The 23,773-nt window shown below is 46.2% G+C and overlaps 1 protein-coding gene and 1 long non-coding RNA gene across 7 annotated transcripts in view; one reads left to right on the forward strand and one right to left on the reverse strand.

The window, feature by feature from the left end:
* LOC119455262 (DNA topoisomerase 3-alpha-like) overlaps positions 1-23,773 on the reverse strand; it is a 136,673-nt gene that overhangs the window by 31,546 nt on the left and 81,354 nt on the right. The gene's annotated exons all lie outside the window — the stretch shown is intronic.
* Positions 8,787-23,768, forward strand: LOC119450263 (uncharacterized). Its single transcript, XR_005191351.2, has 3 exons — positions 8,787-8,998; positions 11,514-11,579; positions 23,639-23,768. It is a non-coding gene; the product is annotated as an uncharacterized LOC119450263 (long non-coding RNA).

Consider the following 23,773-nt stretch of genomic DNA (forward strand, 5'->3'; position numbering starts at 1 on the left):
AATTACCGACGCATTACTGCCACGCTACTCAAGTCAGTCATTCTTTCAACTCAAGTATTTCTGTTACTCGCGCACTGACCGGCTGACCGACTCTTCTAAAACACAAACGCACACCACCTACGACACATCTGAAGGCTCCATAACATATCGCTCTCCCAACACCCTCCTCTATCATTCTTTATCTGTTTTTCTTTTCTTTTTTTACAGCGAAGCTGTCTATGACTAGGGTTCTCTGCATTTTTCGTGTTCGTCAACAGATATGCGTGTGCACAAACTCAGCTCCCGAATTTGATGCAAAATCACTTCACTCTATGCAAACGCTTATACATTTCATCATTTGGATGTGCATTTTCAGTAGATTAGTTACCAATAAGCACCATTTTCAAGATCAGTAGTATTTCAGGTAGATAATAAGGGTTTCTCAAAAATCCGCTGCTGTGCGACCCGCGTCGGCCGTGTGTACGCTCGTACCACTGTCTCTTTGTCGCCATTCCAAGCACTTGCGTGCCTAGTTTCCTTCCGCTCTCCCGGCGTCTTGTTCCCGTCGTGCGTGCTAACTTTGCGCTGGGTGGTGGTCCCGTCGCGCGTGTCTAGTTTCCTCCGGTTCCCCGAGGTGGCGGTAGTCTACCAGTCGAATGTATGCCGTCAATCAAAATAAAAGTGTGTGTTCATGTTCTTCGGGATGACCGCCGTCGCCCCATATGATAAATATAATTTGCTGACACATTTGATCTAAATTCTGTGTCACCTCTATGTCGTGTGCTAAACTGCTTCGCTGGAAATCCACCTTCGCAGCAGTGGAATGGCGGGTGATTTTAAAGACGATAGTCTTTCTTGGGCTACGTAGACACATAAAACTGTCACTGAATGCAACCGCCCGGCCCAAACCAAGCATGAGGAGAGGAGGTGCAGAGAGAGAAAGAAAGACAGGCAGAGAGCCAGAGTAATAAATAAACTTTCTTGGCGGGGCAGGATTGGAGCCCGGGTACCCACGGTCCGAAGGCGAGCGTCATAACCACTGGGCTATACACCCACGCTTGTAGAACATCCATTTATGGGAACCATATGATTGCGTTGTACCAATGACTGTAACAGAACTTGCTATGAGCGAGAGAAAGGCAAAATGAGAGCGAGAGAGAGAGAGAGACATTTAAAGAAAGAGAGAGAGAGAAAGAAAGAGATACACGGATAGATAGAAAGAGAGAGACAGAAAGAAATGAAAATTGAAACGCTGCAAATGAAAAAATCAGCGCGTTAAAAATGGTGTCCAAGAGACGCTACGCGTTAAAAACAAGCCGACTGAAGCCGCGGCTCTGTAGCCGGCTTTAAGCCAACATTAATAAAAGGTCCCAACAAATGACGCGAAAGCAGGGCGAACGCGGGAAATTTGAATTGAATTCAGCAAAATCTCTATTGCATCCATCATGGGAGGAATGAGAGAGGTGGGGAAGAGTGTAAGGGGTGGGAGGAGGAGAAGAGAGGATTTGACGTATCAGGGGTGGCAGAAGACTATCGATTAGCGAAATCAATTAGTGATTATCGTTTAGACTATCGGATTAGCGAAAAAAACAAGAGGTAGATATCCTGCCGCCAACTAGTTCCTTAAGATAATGGCCTCGTGTAGAAGATTTTAATGGTTTTCATACTTTAACACATACCCGTTATGACGTATCAGCCAAGAAGCGTGTCCGCGTTTTGATTATGACGATGGTTTTCACATTCTGCTACATATCCAGAACTAGCGATGCAGCCGATGCGTGGTCTTTCGACGTCATTTGCAGTGAAGGAAGCAGACATGCGGCCAATTTTTTCTTTTCTTTTTTAAAGTGGAGCTGCTTAAGCTGGGCGTAATCTGTCAACCGTCAACAGAATATGTGGGCCGATCCTCGCGGTCGTGCAGCAAGGTTTCAAGCGCAATGGCACATACCCGTGTGAAATAGCGAAGCTGAGCCTGGCTAAGTCTAGCTGAGCATTGTTAGGACTACTCAAGCTTAGTCAGTCATCGATAGCCAATCAATAGCTAATCGATAATCGATCAATAATCAAGAAATTCCGGAAAATGCTGGAGATGACTTCGTAGTACTTTGCCTAGCCCAAATACGTAGCCAATACCTTGCTATAGCCAATCAATAGCCAATCAATAGGTAATCGATGATCGATAAATGATCAATGAATTGGAAGCATAACCCGTAAGGCCAGGACCAGCTAGTTGCCGATCAGCTCCGCTGTTTCTTTGGCTTGCGACGTTTTGTCGTGCTTTTTTCCGCGTGCAAGTTGCACCACCCCTGTTTTGCGAACCAGTAATGAGACCAAGCGACGAGGATGCTCACGAGCCAACTCTCACTGACGCTCGCGGTAAGCAGCATGTTCCTTCCTCAAAAGTACGCACTACTCGTGGTCTTCCTATAATAGCATCGCAGCCAAGCTTCGATGCGCGTTCGTTATCCGAAAGGGCGCGCCACAGAGCAACACCTTCTGTTATACCCATCCCCTCTCCTCCTCGCGTCCAGGGCGGCCTCACATTTCTGTCGCCTCCTTGGACGAGGGGACAAGACAAGGGGACGAAAACACCCGTGTACTTAGATTTAGGTGCACGTTAAAGAACCCCAGGTGGTTCAAATTTCCGGAGTCCCCCACTACTGCGTGCCTCATAATCAGATCGTGGTTTTGGCACGTAAAACCCCATAATTTATTTTTTTAAGAGCGGGAGAATGGGAAGGCGGCAGAAAAGAAACAAAAAATTAGCATAGCTTCCACTAGAGGACAGAGAGAAACCTCACGCAAAAAAAAAATACACTGAGAGAACCGCAAATATGTAGCAGCGCCTACGAGGCAAGGCGCAGAGCTGCTACGGATGCCGTCCGCGTTTCCCCACGTTCACGCCGAACGCGTGCAGTGTCCCTGACTGCAGCCGATGCCTTAGGCGGTGGCTCCCGATGTTTCGACCAGAGAGCTCGGCACTCGTCGAGTAGCGTTGGAAGTCGCTGCCTCTTCTCGGCTCGCAACATTTCAATAGAATATAAGTTCCTGTTGTGTTTACGGAATTGCATCACATGCACATATAACACTCGAAACAATCGGTGCAACTAACACAGCTTCGCTGTTCGGCCATCTTCACGGTGTGGAAGGGGCGGTGATCTTTTTATTGTGTTAGCAATTATATGGACACTCCAAAGCGGATTTCTGCCGTCGGCGTCGTCGTCGCCGTGAGGTTCCGTATGACGTCAATGGGGATGAAATCATCGCCGCGCGCCGGACGCTGTATGTGCGAGTGAAATGGCGCGAGGGACGCGCGCTTTCACGGGGAGTGAACGCATGGCGGAGAACAAACGCGCGTTTTGCGCCATAGTAGTAGTAGTGGTGGTTTTATTGAAGAAGAAAATGACGCTTATTTCTGCTGTCCAATAGGGAGCACGGCGCAGCGTCAGGGCAAGGGGAAAAAGGAGATAAAAATGTTGAAAGGAAGGGAAGAGAAGGAGAAGCAGCAAGAGTCTCATCCGATCATGGAGGCGGCTGGTGATGGAGGCTGTGGCTTGCTGGGGGCGAGCGCTTAGCGATGGGCGGTGATTCCGTTCAATTCCACAAAATCCAAAAGGCCATGAGAGCTCGGAGGTGGGGAGGCGACGGGAGCAGGAGGTCGCTGGTGGTCGCAGCAGGTAGACCCTGTTGCCTGTAGGCAGTGCTGCGCCGTGCTCACTGAAGGGCTGAAGAATTAAGCGTCTCTTTCCTCCTTTACAAGCACCATATATGTAGAGCAAACGCGACTTCTTCCGACGCGCGAAAGGCCGTGGGGGGGGGGAGGGGGGAAGGGAGGCGACGTTTAGCTGCGGCACCAAATGCCTATTTATATAAAAAAATCACAGCATATCCACGGGGTGAATGATGATGAGTGGGCGAAGCTCCGGAGGGAATTATCGGATCTCCCGCTTACGAGGACGCTAGCACAAACGCGTTAGAAACGTGCAGTACCCTCAAGTAAGGGGGAGCGGCCACAGCGTCTTACGCAACCATTTACACATGCCGGAACGTGCACCGCGTTTGCCGACGCCATCACATGACTGCTGAGAGAGTATACCCCCCGTATTCATAAACGCTCCTCGACTTGAACTTGACTTGCCACCGCCTTGGGCAGCGCGTTCGAAACGCGTTGAAGGTAAGGCGGAGAGGCCACAGCGTCTTACACCAGCTTCTTACACGGGCCGTAACGCGCTAGCACAAACGCGTTAGAAACGCGCTAGAAACGCGGCCTTTCGTTAATGTTGGGTATTTATTGCCATCGTGGGGCGTGTGTCTATGTGCGCTTCGTGGCGTAGTGGTTAGCGCCGCGCGTTCGGAAGCGAGGGGTACCTGGTTCGATTCTGCGCTACGGACTCAACTTTCGGAATTTTTTTTTTCATAAAACGTCGGAAGCGTTCTCCGGAAGCCGGAAGCTGGCTTCCGGAACCGGAACCGGAAGTGGAAACGGAAGCGGAACCGGAAGTGGAAACGGAAGCGGAAGTCGGCTTCCGGTTATACTACACGTATACATATATATGTATATATGGGTACACATACATATACGGACACACAACGCCATCTATTAAGCAATTCATAAAACTAGACGTGGCTACCTACTACGACGGGGACGAACGGGTGCCGCTATAAGGAGCTTCGCCCCTAAAACGTTGCGAGGTGAGAAGGTTGTAAACACCTCCGACGCTGCTCGACGAGTGTCCCGTGCTGCTCTCGTCAAAACCTCCGAGTCGCCCCCAGAGGCACCGGCAACAATCACCAACGCCGCGCGCCCTTGATGCGAACGCGGGCAAAACGCCGACGGCGTCGACAACAGTTCTGCGTGTTGCCGGGGCTGCTGCATGTACTAATTTGCTATCGCAATTGATGCTTAGTCTTTCCGGTGAAACAGCGACAACTTTTTTTTATGCAGCGAGCAATGGTCGCTCTTTTACTCCTGAGAAAAATAATAAATACATGATTACGTCGTTTTTATTTACGCTCCTGTAAAGAAACTAAAGAACGGGCAAGTTTGCACTCCGTCGTGCAAAGCTTAGCCACAGCGAAACTGTGGATCCTCAAGTCTTACTGGCTGCTATTGTTAGGTATTAACTTCGCTGCTGCTAGGTCTTGACTTGGTTGAATTTAACTACGCATGTAGGAAGGCATTCGGAGGTACCTTCCCTTTCGCGAGATTTCACGTGACTAGCGCTGGACGCGCCGGCGCCTACGAGCGACAGCGCTCCTGGCATGCCACAAACGCAGGCAGGCTAACCAAGTTTCGTACAGTGCCAAGAACGCTGTCGCTTGCTGACGCCGAAAACGTTGGCGACGTTTCCAGCGCGCCCGTGATCGGGCTGGCAGGCTAGACCTGTCAGTCCCGTCGTGCGACTAGCCGGGTGCGCGTTTTATCGCGTTTTGCTGGACCCAATAAAAGTTTATTCACTCACTCACTCACTCACTCACTCACTCACTCACTCACTCACTCACTCACTCACTCATGTTTCGCGTGACTAGCGCTGGATGCGTCAGCGCCTACGAGCGAAAGCGTTCATGGCATGCCACAAACGCAGGGAGGCTAACCAAGGTTGGCACAGTGCTAAGAATGCTGTTGCTTGCCGTCGCCGAACACGTTGGAGGCTAACCGCTCGATATCAATCAGCCAGCTTTCCTTTTGTCCTGGCTCAGCCTGCCGCGGAGAGAAGGGAGGCGGGGGTCGGGAAGGCCGGGAGCTGGCACGACAACCCGAGGAGGAGGAGGAGGAGGAGGAGGAGACCGCGTGCGCATGCATGCGGTCTCCTCCTGCTCCGAGTTGCCATGGCTACGGCGCGGCAGTTTCATGGTACACACCACAAATTAGGCTGACTTAAACAGCTTCACTCTTAAAAAAAATGTTGTCGCAGTTTCACCTGAAAGGTGAAGCATCAATTGCGATAGCAAAATTGTAGAAAGCTAAACGAAGTAATGATAGCAGCTTTATCAGCTGTATAAACTTGGACATGCAGTAGCACCGGCAACACGCAGAACTGTTGTCGACGCCGTCGGCGTTTTGCCCGCGTTCGCTCAAAATGCGTGCGGCGTTGGTGACTGTTGCCGGAGCCTGTGATATAGATGGGCACTTGGTGCCGCAGCTAAACGTCGCCTCCCTTCCCTCCCCCCCCCCCTCCCCCCATGGCCTTTCGCGCGTCGGAAGAAGGCACGTTTGCTCTACATATATAGTGATTGTAAAGGAGGAAAGAGACGCCTACTTCTGCAGCCCTTAAGGGAGCACAGCGCAGAACGCGCGTTTGTTCTCCGCCGTGCGTTCACTCCACGTGAAAGCGCGCGTCCCTCGCGCCCTTTCACTCGCACATACAGCGTTCGGCGCGCGGCGACGATTTCATCTCCATTGACGTCATACGGAACCTCACGGCGACGGCGACAGCGACGCCAACGGCAGAAATCTGCTTTTGAGTGTCCATATAATTGCTATCGCAATAAAAAAATCACAGCATATCCACGGGGTGAATGATGATGAGTGGGCGAAGCTCCGGAGGGAATCATCGGATCTCCCGCTTAAGGGGACGCTAGCACAAACGCGTTAGAAACGTGCAGTGCAGTAAGGGAGAGCGGCCACAGCGTCTTACGCAACCATTTACACATGCCGGAACGTGCACCGCGTTGGCCGACGCCATCACATGACTGCTGAGAGAGTATACCCCCCGTATTCATAAACGCTCCTCGACTTGAACTTGACTTGCCACCGCTTTGGGCAGCGCGTTCGAAACGCGTTGAAGGTAAGGCGGAGAGGCCACAGCGTCTTACGCCAGCTTCTTACACGGGCCGTAACGCGCTAGCACAAACGCGTTAGAAACGCGCTAGAAACGCGGCCTTTCGTTAATGTTGGGTATTTATTGCCATCGTGGTGCGTGTGTCCATGTCCGCTTCGTGGCGTAGTGGGCGAACGCCGCACGCTCGGAAGCGAGGGGTCCTTGGTTCGATTCCGCGCTACGGACACAACTTCGGAATTTTTTTATCATTTTTCTCAGACTGGTTAAACACTACTGGTTACACACTACTACTACGACGACGGGGACGGAACGGGTGCCGCTATAAGGAGCTTCGCCCCTAAAACATGCGCAGCGTGCACGAGTGATGCAAGGCTGTAGTAAACAGCGGAGCTGGTGATTGATCTAGCTTTTCTTCAAAGTTTTACTCGGCTTGCCGAAGTTTTTCTAGGAAATTCTAAGTGCTGCTAGGCACGGCATTCCGAATCGGCTCAGAATCAGCACGGTATTCCGAATCGGCGCAGATTCTCGCTTGGCCGCGCAACGCGCTTCAATATAAGCGGCTTCTTCTTCGGGTGTCCGGGTCTTCTGTGGTGGTCCCATGTAAAGGCTACATGCACTCCCCACAGAGTCAACGAGAGTTCTGCCGCCGTCCCGGCGGCTCCGAGCTTTGTCTCCCCGGTGACATCACGGCCAAGCTGCACCTCAACACTTGCCGGGGCGGGGCTGATCGGAACCTGCTGAGCCGCCACCAGAGGCGCCTGGTGAAATCACGGACACCGCGCGCGTCCTGCGCCAACGCGGGGAAACGGTGAAACGCGGAAACGCGAACTGCGTCGGCAGCAGCTGTGCGCGTTGCCTCGTTGGTGCTGCTACAATTTCTTTCTCTGAGTCTCATCTTCTCTTTCTCTCTCCCGACCATAGAGCGCCCCGTCCGCATGCTCTCCTTCCCTCTCCTTAACTTTCCATGTTAAGGCAACATGTGCACGGCACGGAGAGGAAGCGAAGCACACGCCGCTCCGCGAGGGTCTTGCTAGGCAACCCAGGTGACTGACTCATCGCTCAGCGGGGGAGGTTTTTGCATTCAACAGACACAATAGGCTCGGCTCAAATAGCTCCGCTGTTAAAATATTTACATAATAGTGCAGTTGGTAAAGATACTTGACATCGCACAAAAGACAAGGCTCCACTCAAATTTAGCTATTAGCGCGAGGTAATTTCCACCTCGCTCCACATTCGGTCTGCTCTTGTGTATTTGCTATTTATTGTAGGTATGTCAGCCCTGTCTACAAACTGCTATGTGGCCGTTACTTGGTCTTCGCCAGCAAAACAACCACGCAGAACAAAAAAAAAAAGAACAGCAGATTTCAGTATAAATGATCGAGCATATGTTCACTTTTTGTCGCAATTGTGGAGTCCATCTTAACGTTTAAAAGTAAGTCGTCTCCTTATGCTTGATTTGAGGGAACAACGCTAGACCAGGCAAATAAAATGGCATATATATTTTGCAAGGTATACTGTGCAGCAATAAGCCAAACTGTGAACCTCTGCTAAGGCGCCCAACTGCAAACTTTAGGTGCTTACCAAATTGAGGCCATAACAATGGAGCATAGTTATGTAATCGCTAAATGATATTGCTTCGTTCTGTTCGAGGTGAACTACAAACTCTTGCGCAGAACTTTTTTTCTCACCTCGCACCCACTGTTTGTAGTTTCCATGCTTTGCATTTGAGCACAATTTTGAGCTGATATGACATAATAAAATATCACAATAAAATAAGTACTTAAAAGGAAGGGATCGAGACACCGACCAAGAAAGTTGAAATATATTTAAAAATACATTAACGTTTCGGCTCCCCCACGGGAGCCTTGTTCACAGTGAAACATGCGGCATAGCTTGGGCCCTTTTTAGAACTTTTTTGGTCGGTGTCTCCATCCCTTCTTTTTAAGTATGCATCATCCCGACCAGACGGCCTTCACTCTCGACTTCAATAAAATAAGTATTGCAAAAAAAGTACACGCAACCCTCTTATTTATATCACTACTCTCTGTCTCAAAGATTTTTACAATTTGTGTGCGATGCAAAAATCATTAGAAAATGTCATATTCCTTACAATGGCATTTATCTACAGAGGTCTCCACGTACAATACATTCTGCTCTACAAACACAAGTGGAGCCGTCGTACGACATGTTCATAACAGTAGCAATTACTGGAGCACAGTAAGAGCCACACTCCGCATGTGAGTAACACTAAAAATATTGTTTTAATTATTCTCCGGGTAAACCCACGGAGCTCAATTACAATTATAGCTCTATATAACTTTTTAATGACGCCAATTTTCATTCAGGTCTTGTGCATCCCACTAAAAGAGTTTGTTTTCAGAGCCCCCCCCCCCCCTATATCTTCATAATATGAGAATAGTTTCTTCTGCATGAACTTTATTTGGAAAATGTATTTGCATAATAAGCTGTCCCTACTGTCAATGCTTCATTTAACAAATATGAGTACCTATGGGCAAATATAGCATAATATTTTTCTTAAGCAGAAGTATTTTTAGGAATATTCCAGCTTCCGGCATAGCCGTCCGGCATAGACAGAATTCGCAATATTTTCCTTAACCGATATATGCTGAATGGTGCGCGAAATTTTTATGCTTAGTATTTAGGAAATCATTGTCATGTGCGGAACTTCCCAGTGACTGGAAATAAGTCACGATAACTCTAATACGCAAGAAAGAGGATCCATCACTTGTTAACTTCCTATAGGCAATTTCTCTTCTCTGCACTTGTGCCAAAGTATTTGAACACATTATTTTTAAACATATTTCTAGCTTTATTGAGGATTATCAAATAATTCACAACCGCCAACAAGAGGTCTCTACGACAACCCAACTGCTCGACACTGTTCATGATCTCGCTCCAGCATTTGATAAATCTACTCAGGTTGATATCATATTCCTCCATGTTTCGTATCATAAACTGTTTTTGAAACAAAAACAGATACTTAAAATGGTTCTCTCCTTGCATGGATTACAGCATATCTATCTAGCAATCAGTGTGCATTGATAACGTCAATTCAGACCCTGCCCGTGTTCATTCAGGCATTTCACAGGGTACTGTTCTTGGGCGATTATTTTTCTTAATTTTCATCAACGATATCGTTCAAGACATACCGGTACAAATACGTCTATTTGCAGATAAGTGTATCTTATATGACGAAATCCACAGTGCCAATGATCAGATGTTTTTTAACAAATCACTAGCCAAGATTCAAATTTCGTCTTCTTCTTGGCAGATGCAAATAAATCACAACAAAACGGTAGCAATGACAGTTACGCTTAAGAGTAACCCACTTAGTTTAACTTAGTTTCACTTATAACATTACCAGTTACTGTTTGTCTGTAGTTTCTAGTTATAAATATTTAGTGGTTGTTATTACATCTCATCTTCGAGGGAACGATTACATCACCTACACTAAGGAGAAGGCCATGAAGCAACTAGGTTACTTGCGGAGAACGCTCAGCAATGCTTCGAGGCAAGTAAAACGTTTGGCAAACAAAACTTATATAAAGCCTATACCCGAATATGCGGCGCTAGTGTGGGATCGCACCCTCCCCCCCACACGCACAAACATGAGCAAACTCAAAAATGTTCAACGGAAGACAGCTAGATTGATTTTTAATTCATTCATTTGGAAAACGTCGCCAGCTGCTCTTTTAAGTTCTGCAAATCTAGACTCCCTACAAAGAACACGCTATCGTGAAAGGCTCAAGCCCTTATACCTGATAGATTTTCCTAAGCTTGAAAGCAGCAAACATATTATTTGCAAAGCATTTGCACATTTCTGAATTGTTTGTCCCCCGAACCATTCCCGAATGAAACAGCTTACCCAGAGCAAGATGGAGTCGACGGCCGTTCTGCTTCCGATTTCGCAACCGACTGCCGTTCTGCTTCCGATTTCACAACCGCACTTTATAATATATGAATTGAAGGAGTCCTTATCGCCATGTGTCGAGCAACGCGTTATCTAAATCGTCATAACTTTTTGTCTTTCGGTTTTTGTTGCTTTTCCGATGATGATGCTCTTTTTTTGTGATGTTTCTTTGCATGCTTTCTTCTATGGTATTTTTTCTTCTCAATTGTTAAATTGTATTATATTATTGTGCGTCAGCCTGACATGTCTATTGGAATCCACATATTGATATCGCAGAGCTCCATTAAGTGTTTTTATCCTTACCGATATTCGTCGAACACACGTCATCTAGACGGACACGATTTCTCGATAATGGCTTTGAGTTCACTAAATGATTTGTTTTTATATTTTCTTCATTTATTTATTCATTTTCTCTGAATTGTGTAATTATTTTATTAAGTAGAGTGCCGTGCCTGACAGGTCTATCGCATTCCTCATCTGCACTCTCCAGACCTGCCTTGGCATGTTGTATTCTATTGTTATTCAAATGCACCGTATTGCATTCCGTAAAGCATTCTGTAAACCCCATTCATGTTAAAGGTTTAAAATACATGCTAGCAGTACCCAAGAAGTAAATAAATAAAATAACTACCATTTCCTACTACCAATTCATATTACTAATACCCTACCCTATTGTCAATATTGTGTTTTGAGCGCAAAATTTATTTGGAACTGAACGTACACTCTTAGATGCTTTAATTACGAGAGTTTTATTAGTAATTATTATCTCAGTTTATGAGAAAAGTGCGTTCATGCATTTGTTCCATTTTTCTGCCTCACAGATTTGGATCGAGTGGATTTCTTGTTTTTACTGACCAAGACTGGATGAAAATGAATACAAGCTTCTCGTAAGACAACCTACCTTTCTTTCCGTCTTAGGAAAAAATATTTACAAGAGAGAATTTGTAGGAGAAATAGCTGGAACCATTTTAATTGAACTAATTATGTTCAACAATTTTGGACGTTGGCGACGCGATGTCTAAATGGATGATAAAGAACTTTACTGAGGTCCTGACGGAATCCGCCCCCGTTTTATAGGGGGAGGATCGCGGGCCGCTCCCACGTAGGGACGGGGAGGCCTAGCCCCACCGCCGCGTCGTGGGCCTTCTGGACAGCCTGGAGTCATTGTAGTAGGACCGGAAGATTAAATTCATCTTCAGAGAAGTCGTGATGCTTTCCATGTAAAGAGGGGCACCTCCAGAGCATGTGTCTAAAATCACTGCGATCGTTAAAGTCTGGACAAAGTGTTGAAATGTCTGAGTAATAACTGTAATTGGAGAGGCTGGGGTATGTCCCCGTCTGAAGCATGCGAAGAGAGATTTACTGTGGCCGAGACAACTTTTCGTGTGGGAGTGGGAAGGACCTACGGCCCATTTGATAGTGTTTCGTGACCTCATTGAAAGTAGTCAAAATGTCCCTAAAATGAAAGTTGGGGGCTGGTTCCTCCGCCTGAGCCATGCAAGTCCCGGAGCAGGCCGCACTGACGGCCCGAACCTTGGAAGCCCCGGCGCGGCAAGTGAGACCTCACGCCTGGGAGTGGGCTAGCTCGTTGACATTGGAAAGGCCCCCGGCCCTCGAGCCAAGATGAGCAGGGAACCAAGTGATGGTGTGGTGTGTGAGTTCCTTGTGAGCGAGAGTTCTAAAAACTTTCTTGCAGACGGTCCCAGAAGCGAAGGCCCTAGCAGCGGATCTAGAGTCAATGTAAATATCAGTTCTTTGCGGATCAAGGAGAGCGAGTGCGATTGCCATCTGCTCTGCTTTATGAGAATAAGAGGTTCGAACCGATGCTGAGGATAGAATACCACCCTTAGTATCTGTGGATACTACTGCAAAGTGAGCGGAAGCGCCGTACTGGGCGGCATCGACAATGCATGCAAGCGGAAAGTGGGCGTGAGCGTAAACTAAAAGAGAGGAGGCTCGAGCGACACGCCTGCCCACGTTGTATTGTGGGTGCAGACTTCGTGGAAGGGGAGAGACCTTGATGCAAGATCTCATGGATAAGAGAGATGTGTGTTTTGCACCTCGAGCGTGAGGGGGTTGTGTGCCGTGTCAATCAGGATATTTCTTCCTGCTAATGTAATTGAAAGCCCGGCAACCTCTGCCGTTTGCTGAGCCTCGATGACTTCTTCAAGCGTATTGTGGACTCCAAGGTCCATCAGTTTCTCTGTGCTCGTGCGCATCCGAATACCTAGGACTCTCTTGATGCTTTTTCGAATAAGAGTGTTTAATTTAGTCCTCTCGTGGCGCTCACCAAAAGGCATGGAACGGTCTGAGGAGGTTTTCCGCCCGTAGACCACCCCGATTGTTGGAGATCCTTGCGATTAATCGGATGACCCCTTCCGCCTTGGAAGTCAGACGTTCGATCGTGTGGCCATTCTGTCCGTTGGCTTCGATGATTATGCCCAGAACACGTATGAAGGCCACCCTCGGGATCCGCTTCCCCGCAGCCGTGTGTAGCCTAATGTCTATGTTGGCCAGTGGTTTCCAGTTTTTGGGTTTAGGACCCCTTCTCGTGGGTCTATATAAGAGAAGTACGGACTTTGACGGCGAGAGCTTGAGACCCATTTCTTTGATGTACACTTCAACACAGTCGACGGCCTCCTGAAGGGAGCTCTTCAGGCTCCGAGCCACCGACACTCCATATAGTAATATCGTCCGCGTAAAGGGAGTACTTTATGCCATCCAGGCTTGAGAACTCGGCAGCAAGGCCGCACATGGCAATGTTAAACAGCAGTGGGGAGACGACTGAGCCCGGTGGAGTGTCGAAAGAACCCAGATCGAAGGGCTCAGGCTTGAGGTTCCCTAGCTTGATAGTGGCTCTTCTATCCCTAAGGAACGAGCTGGCGAACTTGTGAAAGTTGTTTCCTAGGTTGAGGCGACAGATGGATTAGAGTATGTGGGAGTGCGAAACATTGTCAAAGGCCTTCTCTAGATCAAGGCCGAGAATGGCCCTAACGTCCTTTGTCTGCGGATCTTTAATGTGATGTTTCAGCATTTTGATGACGTCCTGAGTCGATAGGTGTGGTCTGAAACCTGTCATGTTGAAAGGGAAGAGGTTTGTTTCCGCTATGTGTTTCGCCAAGTTTTCCGCCAAGTTTTCCCCAAGATCTTCTGCAAGTTGATTTCGATATCCAATGATGGTGGTTGGTGGGGTGCTAGCGCCAACAATACAGTTGTAGTTTTGCGATTGCCGTGAGTGTGATCAAATGGGTAAACCTTTTTAGAAATGTGCCTAGGTGGTTGTTCTCTTAAAAGACGTGAGCACTTACGGGTAAATATGGCATTTTTAGAACTATTTTAAGAATATTCCAGCTTCATAGATGCCTCTGAAATTTTTATAGATAGACTGTTTGTCTCGGTGGTGATTAGTAGCAGGAAAATGTAGATCTACCCGGCGTATGACGTGAAATATGTGAACAATAAGTTATTGCAGTGAATTGCAATAGACTGCCCACCTCGCGAATAATTTATTATACTGTGAACTTCAGCAAAGACTTTTCGCTACCTCCGTAGAGAAAGCTGCTCAATAACAAATATTGAAAACGGGAATTCCACGCCAACTCTCCTAAACGTGGCGTTTAACCGATATCATTTCTCTAAATAAATTACTAAAAATTCCCGGTATTGAAACCTTAGTTTCACATTTTTCCCTATTAAGTTCTTAGCGGAAAAATCTGTTTTGCACGTGAGGGCCATTTTATTTCCACGAAACGGTGCAAAAACAAGTGCTGAACAAAATCTGCCTGAAATCGACCGTCCCGCGTATTCTGTCAAAGGTCGCCTTTTTGCTTTGTCTGGACATTTTCCTTTTATTAGAAAACAGTTTCACAAGATACTTTTATGTTCTTGAACTTTTAACACTGAGGAAAAAATGCACAAATTATCGCTTTTTTGAGAAAGCATATCACAAATAATCTTGATGGAAGAAAACTTGAATAATTTTCAATAAACTGTCCCTAATGAGAACTACATATATCCTCTAAAGTTTTATTTTCTCATCTATGCTGTGCACAGGCTCTAGAATAAAAGCCTGAAATCGACACTAATGCTATTTTGGCCAATGTGTACACTTCGGTAACACACTAAGGTGATCCGTGAAAAAAATAGGCAAAACGCGGATATAATTAAGAGTATAACGATTTTCGGTACTGGCATTGTAAGCACTGTCGTTGAAAAGAAAAGTATGCAATTCTTGCATTCTACCGCTGCTAACTTAGGGGGCAGAAACTTCAAGGATAACAAATCAGCTTGAGAAAAAGGTAAGGACCGCGCAAAGAGCGATGGAACTAAAACGTTAGGCCTAACATTAAGAGACAGGAAGAGAGCGGCGTCAATCAGAGAGTAAACGGGGATAGCTGCCATTTAATTGACGTTAAGAGGATAAAATGGACTTGGGCAGGTCATGTAATGCGTAGGAGGGATAACCGGTGGTTCATTAGAGTTACAGAATGAAAACCAAGAGAAGGGAAGCGCAGTCAGGACGGCAGAAATCTAGGAGGGGTGATGAAGTTAGGAAATTTGCAGGCGCAAGTTGGAATCAGCTAGCGCAAGTCAGGGGTAAGTGGAGATTGCAGGGAGAGGCCTTAGTCCTGCAGTGGACATAAATATAGGGTGATGATGATGATAATGTAAAAAGAATACAGTACGAAACAATGAACTCAAAACCGTGTGTTGCGGATACACCACCAATTACTTATGGAATAAATTCAGCTGGTTTGTGTCTGCTGCCAACATGTTATCAGGTGATGTCGAAGCGCGAACCAACATATTGCAATGGTGGGACTCAAATTCAAAACGGTTTTCTCGGTTAAAATGTAAAGTACTTAAATTAGCGTATTTCTGGCGAGAGCTGTTATGCTTCTCAATTATACGTGCTTTTTTGCGTACTTTTTTCATGGACCACCTTACTTGGTTCATCATCATTATCATTATCATCATCATCATCAGCCTATATTTATGTTCATTACAGGATGAAGGCCTCTCCCTGTGATCTCCAATTACCCCTGTCTTGGTTACCAACGTCTAAACATAGGCCTAAGTAGGGATGTTGCCGAAGTGAGGCTTTTATATCACAGCCTGTGGGCATAACACTAACGCGAATACAATTTTTGAAGATAACGCATTTCAAGGACTGTTCTATAAAAATAATTCTAAGTGTCCTTGCTTGAGCGTTATTTGTTAAATATTTGCCCGAAACGCTATAATTTGCGCATTTTTACCTTAGTGCTAAGGATTGAAGAACATCAAAGTATTTTGTGGAACTGTTTCATAATGAAAGCACAATGTTTAGACTAGCCAGAGTTCAGAGTTCATAGTTTGAAATTATGTGCGAAACAGTCAATTTTCTGTAAATATTTTTTCGTACCTGGTTTTTCAGCGTTTCGTGAAATTCAAATAGCCCTCACGGGTGCAAAATTTTTTTCCGCTCAAAATAGTTTGGGTTACTGTGCAACTAATGCATATCTACGAGTAATTGTCTCTATTTTTTTAGAGAAATGAATATTGCTCTAGCGCCATGGTTGCGACAGCTCACGTTGAGTGACCCAAAAACATACACACATCGGAAACTTCAGAACATCGTCAAGTATAGCTATCTTGTTATTGCGCCCGCCAAACATTGTTTACAATTAGCTTCCCTTCTTTTAAAAGTCACCAAAGATATTATTCATTCTTGACATCAAACTTGTTCCTGATCTCACGTGCAAGTGCCTTCCTCACAACAATATAGAAATTAGGGTTTAGCACCTGCTTGTTCCTTTTACATATTTCTCGACATTTAAATAATTCTCCTAAGATGTAGAGTACATTATTAAAGTGGTATCGAGCTGATTATATTGTGTGCATTATTCTGCCTAGTAAACAGTAAATTATCACTTTACCTCTCCATAAAACGTTGTCCGCACAGAACCGGAGACAAGTCCCCTTATCGCAATGTTGCCTCCAGCGACTTTATTTCTTAGACCAATGTGGAGAAGCCCTAAATATTTTGGAGCAGTGTTCGCTACTTACGAAACACGAAGCCCTTCGATGATAAAATTAACGGGTGCTGGATAGCGCAGATTGCGTTCTAAGTCCATTTATGATAAATTTTGTGTATTTATTAAAGCATAACATAAGAACGGCGCCACGTTTGTAGGGCCATCTAATTTGCTTGTATTTTTCGCGACATTGCGTGAGCATCAACACAATACTATATGCACGACTATGCCCAGCATAATCAAAATTCGGTTAGCATGCTGGCGTGGTACAGCCGGGATCACCCACGCATGCTGCCACATTACGGACTCCCGCCGGCGGCCACCAACACATTAGGTTTCTTTTCGCTAAAGAGATAGCTTAAGCGCCCTTCCTGTATATTCTAGCATGGAATGAGTCTGTTAGTATTACCTCTTTCATCGCGCTAGCGTTGTACCCAATCATTTAGTGCAGAACACTATTGCGGTGGGCGTCGTCCTAGTCAGGTGCCGAACACACAGTTTTGGCGCCGACGCACAGTTGAGCTCCTACTCGTAAGTGTAAAACATTTCAGGAGCTCTTTGACCCTTGAGGTCTGAATGAGCGTTAACACTACTACAAAAAAAAGGGCCTTGCCATTTCTCGTTTCGTGAAGAACAACCGCATCCACGAAAATAATTTACTCCATGAAGCAGTTATGATGTAGGTGTAGGGATAACCATACAACATAACTATTCCTGTAATATCAGCTGCTTGCACACAACCTTTTAAACAATTAAAATTCCTACTCAACATCGTCATAATTAAAATCGTTGCCATGCCAACTACAGGATGAAGGCATCTTCTAGTAGGCCTTCAATTCCTCCTGTCTTTTGCTAGCTGATTTGATGTTATGCCCGCAAGTTTTCTACTTTCATCACCACACCTGGTTTTCTGCCATCCTCCACGGCGCTTTTCTTCTCTTGGCACCCATTACTCAACTATTTAGGAGCACCGGTCATCTGTCCTACGCATCACATGCCCTGTCCAACTCTACTTTTATTGCGATAGCAATTATATGGACACTTCAACCAGATTTCTGCCGTCGGCGTCGCCATCGCCGTCGCCGTGAGGTTCCCTATAGATAAAATCTTCGCCGCGCGCCGTATGCCCGAGCGGAAGCGTGCGGGGACGCGCGCTATCACGGAGAGCGAACATACTCAATCTCCCACGCGCAAGCAAGGAAGCGGGAAGCCAGCGCCGGAGGGAGCGGGGGGGGGGGGGGGGGGGGCGCACTTCTACTCTGCCAACAACCGCGCTCGTCGCTCGCTCGCACCGTCGCTTATCTCCACACGGCTCTGACCTTTATGCGCCGTGCATTCGCCGCTCAGTTTCCGTTGAAGCGATAGACCGCACGTACCTTCGCCCTTTGCTGCGGCGTATGGGCTCGCTGTCAGCGTTTTGACAGTCGTTGTCTGCAGTCATTCAGTGTGATCTATTCGTGTTTGTTTGTGCGCGCTCACACCACGCTCGTTCATTCAGTTAGTAATAGTCGGGCCACATTTTCCAACGCACGCTACACATGTAATGCTGCCCGGATCGGCAGTGCAGCGCTACAGGTGTGTCCCTTCGCACGCGCTGCCCACGGGAAGCGCTTCTCATAAACACCACCGTTTCACACGCGCCTTCTCGTGGTCATCGAGTCTCTCTTCATGTCGGTCTACTTACGCCGCAGCACACCTGCTTACTTAATCAGCTCATGTTTACTACAATTCATATTGCTACCTTACTTCGTATGACATTGCTGTGTTGCTATCGCATTCATTGCTTCGCCCTTAGGGCGAAACTGTGACATTTTTTAAAAGCACCGACTTTTGGGCGAGTTGGTTTTGCATAGGAGAACACGGTCAGTGCTTGTATTGTCTACACCTCCCTCTGTCTTTGTTAGTGCTCATTTGACCTTGTTCTCAATTTTATAATCCTAACGCGAAATTGAAGATCGGTTACTCCCGTTTGCTCTCTCATCCACATCAGTCTGTTCCTTTCTCGTAAAGCTAAACCTAACATTTTTTCTATATGTTGCTGCTCCATATGTTAGTACAGGTAGAATGCGATGGTTCTGCACTTTTCAATGACCGCGGTAAGCTCCTGGTCATGATTTGGTTTCATATTCTTCGGTAAATTCTCTTCTCTAGATCTCGATCCCCTGTGAGTATCTTACCTAAATAAAGATACTCCTGCGGAAATTTGAGAGTCCGATTGCCGATAAAAAATTTTTTGTTTTCTTGCCAGGATATTGATCATTACCTTTGACTTCTGCGTAATAGTTTCCAACCTTACCTTAACACTTTCTTGGTTAGTGTACTCAACCATTTGTTGTAATTTGTCTCCAGCAATGCTATACAGAACAGCGTCATCTGCAAACGAAGGGTATTGCGATATTCGCCAAAGATTCTCTTTCCTAATCCTTGCCACTGTAATAGCTTGAATAATGTTTCTAAGCACGCAGTAAAGGGTATTGGAGCGATTGTGTCTCCTTGCCTTAGTCCTTTCTTGATAGCTATTTTCCATGTTTGTTGTGGCCGATAAGGGTACCTGTGGACTCTTTAGAGATATTTGCCAGGATATTAAAGTATGTTTTCTGTACTCCTAGATTATGCAGTACCGTTCATGGCTGCTGGTCCTCTCCACTTAATCAATTGCCTATTCATAATCTGTAAAAGCGATATAGCGATGTTGGTAGTACTCCGTAGATTTCTCAGTTACCTGATTCATGACATGAATGTGATCAATTCTAGAATACTCTGTCCTGAAGCCAGCCTCTTCACTTGGTTGATTGGAGTAAAGTGTTGCCCTCATTTCATTGGAACTTATATTAATGAATGTTTGATACAATAAAGAAAAAAAACGATGCACATATACTTGCAAAATTCTATAACTTCTATCTTATGGATTAGTATACTGTTGGTATTCTTCTAGCTCTCGGTACAATAGAAGAGACGCTAGGGTGAGTTGTTACTACTTTATATTTGACAAGCAGCAGAACTAAATAGGCGACTACGAAGAAGTACATAACGTAAGCGTTCAGAGTCAGCGCTTTTGTTTGGAGCCTCTTTCCTTCATCCTCGTCTCTTTATATAGCTAAGCCGCCTGCATCTTTGATACACTTCAAGTTGTGGCCAATTGCGCATAAACCACCAAAACTTTTCAAGTATTTTTTACCTCCGCGTTTGATTAAATCGACTCTTATTCTATATTTCCCTTCCACTCTTCCCCTGGACATACTTTGCAATGCCCTTTTAACCATATCGCTCGTTACACAAGGACCCTTTGTATTCTGTTCGTCACTACTTAAAATATTCGTGGCTGCTCTGGATACGGTCGACGTTAACGTCGCAGTCCTCTGCCGCATGCCTTTAAAATATCATCCAGATTGCTGATAACATTACCGTGCTTGTGTTTCACTGCATACGTGTTTCCCTGTCCTATTCCATGTTTTTTTGCCGACTAATTTGATGCTGGACCCTCTTTTTACTGCTTCCTCATTTTTTTCGCCGTTATATTTACGAATGATTTTTTTTTGGCGTGGAAGACATTTAGAACTTTAGGTTTCTAATCTCAAAAGCCAAAGTTCAAATCTTCGTCCAAACACATTTTTGTGGCTTGGAGTGGCGCCTGTAACAAAAAAAAACCTGCGTCTCAAATCCAGTTGCAACAAAGTAAATATGAAGGTTTGATGCTGGGCTAGTTGGTTCATATTATATTATAAAATAAAACAGCGCGAAAAGTGGCACAGAAAAGACTGCACACAATAGCTCCTCCAAATAAAAAACGCCCACTGTGCTTCAAAAGATCTTTTAATGTATTATACATCTGCGTAATGGGAAGCATTCGCAATTTGTTGACAATGAATGTACCTATAATGTGTGTGCTGTGTAGCGAATTGTTCTGTAGAGATTATATGCATTATTGTTTGTATATAAACTATATATAACAGAACAGAATGTTAATAAACAGAATGTTAATAACGGCAGAATAAAAAGTTCAAGGAATCTAAAAGCCAGTGTTACATACCAGGTGGTACGTACCACTGTCTCTGTGTTGCCGATCGTGCAAACGCCGTTGGTTCTCTTGGGAAGTCAGGAAGCGAGCGTAGGCTATTTCGAGTGCATGGGCTGCCCTGTTGATGGCGTCAAGTGCATATTTGCTGGTACCTAATGAGGTGGATGGAAGTGATGTGCCCAGTGGCAATGTTGGTTCTCGGCCGAACACCAGAAAGAATGTGGAATGACCGGCAGTATCGTGGCTTGAACAATTATATGCAAATGTGACCTAGGGTAGAGCAAGGTCCCATTCACTATGGTCGTACGAGGCATACTTTGGAAGCATGTCTGTCAGGGTTCGATTCAGACGCTCCGTGACGCCATCAGTTTGCAGTACTGCGGGATGTCGGGGATGAGTTTAGAAAGGAATGTCTGGCCATGGTAAGTGAGCAGGTAGCATGGGGCTCCAGGTTATAAGATCACGTCGTGTAAAGAAAATCGGCGGCATTTTCGGCGCAGCTTGCTGGAAGCGTTCTAGTGATTTTGTAGCACGTGGTGTAATCTGTTGCCACAGCGACCCACCTGTTGACAGATGTTGATAGAGGAAAAGGGCCATGTAAGTCGAAGCCAACGTGAAAGAACGGCTCCGACGGGACTTCGAGTGGTTGATGGCACCCGGCAGGGAGCATAGATGGTATTTTTCTGCGCTGGCATTTCTAACACTCCGTAACGTATTTTTGGATGAAACGGACAAGCCATGGCCAAAACAAGCGTCGGCGAATCTGGTCCTAAGTGCGGAAGATGCCGCGGTGACCGCGGGTTGGTAAGCCGTGAAGTTCATGGAGAACAGCCAACCGGAGATGCTGACGAGGAGTAGAGCAGAATCGTCGGAGTCAGTGTTGTGGCGGTATAATACATCATCCCGGAGGACAAACAAGTGAAGCGACGAATCGGAAGGCGAAGATACGGAGGGGCGAGTAGTGGGAAGCATTGGCATAAGGGCGAGGACAGGGGAAAAGTAGCTCCAATACGAGGACGCCCATGAGCTGTGGCCGTGGCGGGCTACATGGTCAATTTGGTGGCAACGAAAGCAGACAGGCTTGTCATCCGCAGTACTTCACTGTGTAGGGTTGTGCAGCCTGCGAGGAGAATACAGGTCGCTGGGAGGTACAGCTGTCGCCATATGTCTGGCGTCAGCTCGGGAGGCAGTGAAGGCCATAGGAAAATTGAGACGGGCCAAATCTGGCCGCGCGACTGTCTGAATGAGGGAGATGGCTGGGGCTGATTGGTCAGTGGTCTCGTCATGTGGGCGTGGATGCAACGGGGCTGAACTTGCAGCCTCAAGCTCACGGCGAACGATACGTGTAACGTTCTCGTTGAAGGGCAACGCATTGGTTAGGCGGACGCAGGACGACGTCGCAGCCGTGTTAAGTAGATGGGAGAACTAGAACTGTGGAAAGATGCGGCGGCTATTTGCCAACTCGACGCGGCGGCATTTCTTGACAATGATATCGATGATGAAAACGTTGTAGGTCAACAAGTTGAATTCGTCGTCTGCAATCCCTTTGAGGGCTTTGCCGACTTTGTCAACCTCGGCCATTTGCTCATCGGCTTTCTGGCAAAAAGTGTGCAAGTCTTTTTTCTACGAGAAATGCGATTCAGTGGAAGACTGCACTCGGACAGCGAGCTCCTTTCTTGCAACCAGTTGGCAACAGGTCGGGCTTCCAGAGAGGTCATGCAGCTGCTCCTTGAAGGCATCCATGCTAGAGAGCTCGCCCTCATGTGTCCTGAACCAGACAAGCGGTGTTCCGCCCAAGTAGATTATTACATTTGCTATCAATATGGTAGGCTCGCAGTTGTTCTCGCTAACACGCTCATACATGCTGACACAGTCCTCCACGTTAACATTATCTTGGTCGGAGAATATGCACGCATTGCGGGTTCTGGTAACCGTTACGTACAATGTAGTTGTAGACGCAAGTGTAGGTGCATACAAGGTGCCGTCACAGGGAGCCATGGCAGAAAGCTGGACGGTACGGCCGCTGCGGAGCTCTACGGAGAGGACGGGGAACGCCAACCTTCACCAAATTGTTATGCGAACGAGGGGTTAAACACTTAAGACTGTTTATTAGGTATATTTATGAAAAAACAGCTGCAGCGCTGGCCAATTCAGCCGAGAGCTCGAGACGAATGAGCTGTTCGTCACCTTCATCGGGGCGCCTGTGCTCTTCCTCCGAAAGAGACACTCAATATGCATGTAGCAATAAGACAATGATTGCACGGCAGCGTCTATATGACAAAAACACAAGGACAATAATGGCTTTGCTATGGCAGCATAATCATGATTAAGTGACAATATCATGATTACATAGAATGAAGAATAAGTAAAGACGTCGATAGAATGACGATGGCGGTACGAATGTCAAAGCATGATGACAATGAGATGACGTTTCTGAAATGACTGATACTGAGATAGCGGGACGATCACAGAATGGCGTCTGTGGGAGGACAACACCTCGATGAGAGGTGAATGAGGAAGCCATAATGACGACGGTAGAACGGCGACGATGGCACCACGAGCACATAGGATACATACATAGGGGCCCAAGCTATTCAACGAGTCGGCGTAAGGTGCTAGATAGATAAATAGATAGATAGTTATATAGATATATAACTAGATAGACAGACGGATAGATAGATAGATAGATAGATAGATAGATAGATAGATAGATAGATAGATAGATAGATAGATAGATAGATAGATAGATAGATAGATAGATAGATACATAGAATTTTTTAAGTGTGATGTAGCGAAAGAGTGCTGATCACATCGATATTGCTTCAAATAGAATTATCATTTCCTATCCAATATCTACACTGCAATGTTTAAGCGTTTCCAAAAATGTTTTGCTTTCTCTACAATGTTGCAGGCATTGCCCAGCCCCGAAATTGCCTGGCACTGAACAGGTCACACCCGTGGCTTGTTAATGCGTGGCGAACTTGAAGATATTCAAGACAGCCGCTAAAGAGTAATACCGACAAATAAAATATACTTGCGCCGCTAT

The sequence above is a fragment of the Dermacentor silvarum genome, chromosome 1 (assembly GCF_013339745.2).
Source record: "Dermacentor silvarum isolate Dsil-2018 chromosome 1, BIME_Dsil_1.4, whole genome shotgun sequence".
Taxonomy (NCBI): domain Eukaryota; kingdom Metazoa; phylum Arthropoda; class Arachnida; order Ixodida; family Ixodidae; genus Dermacentor; species Dermacentor silvarum.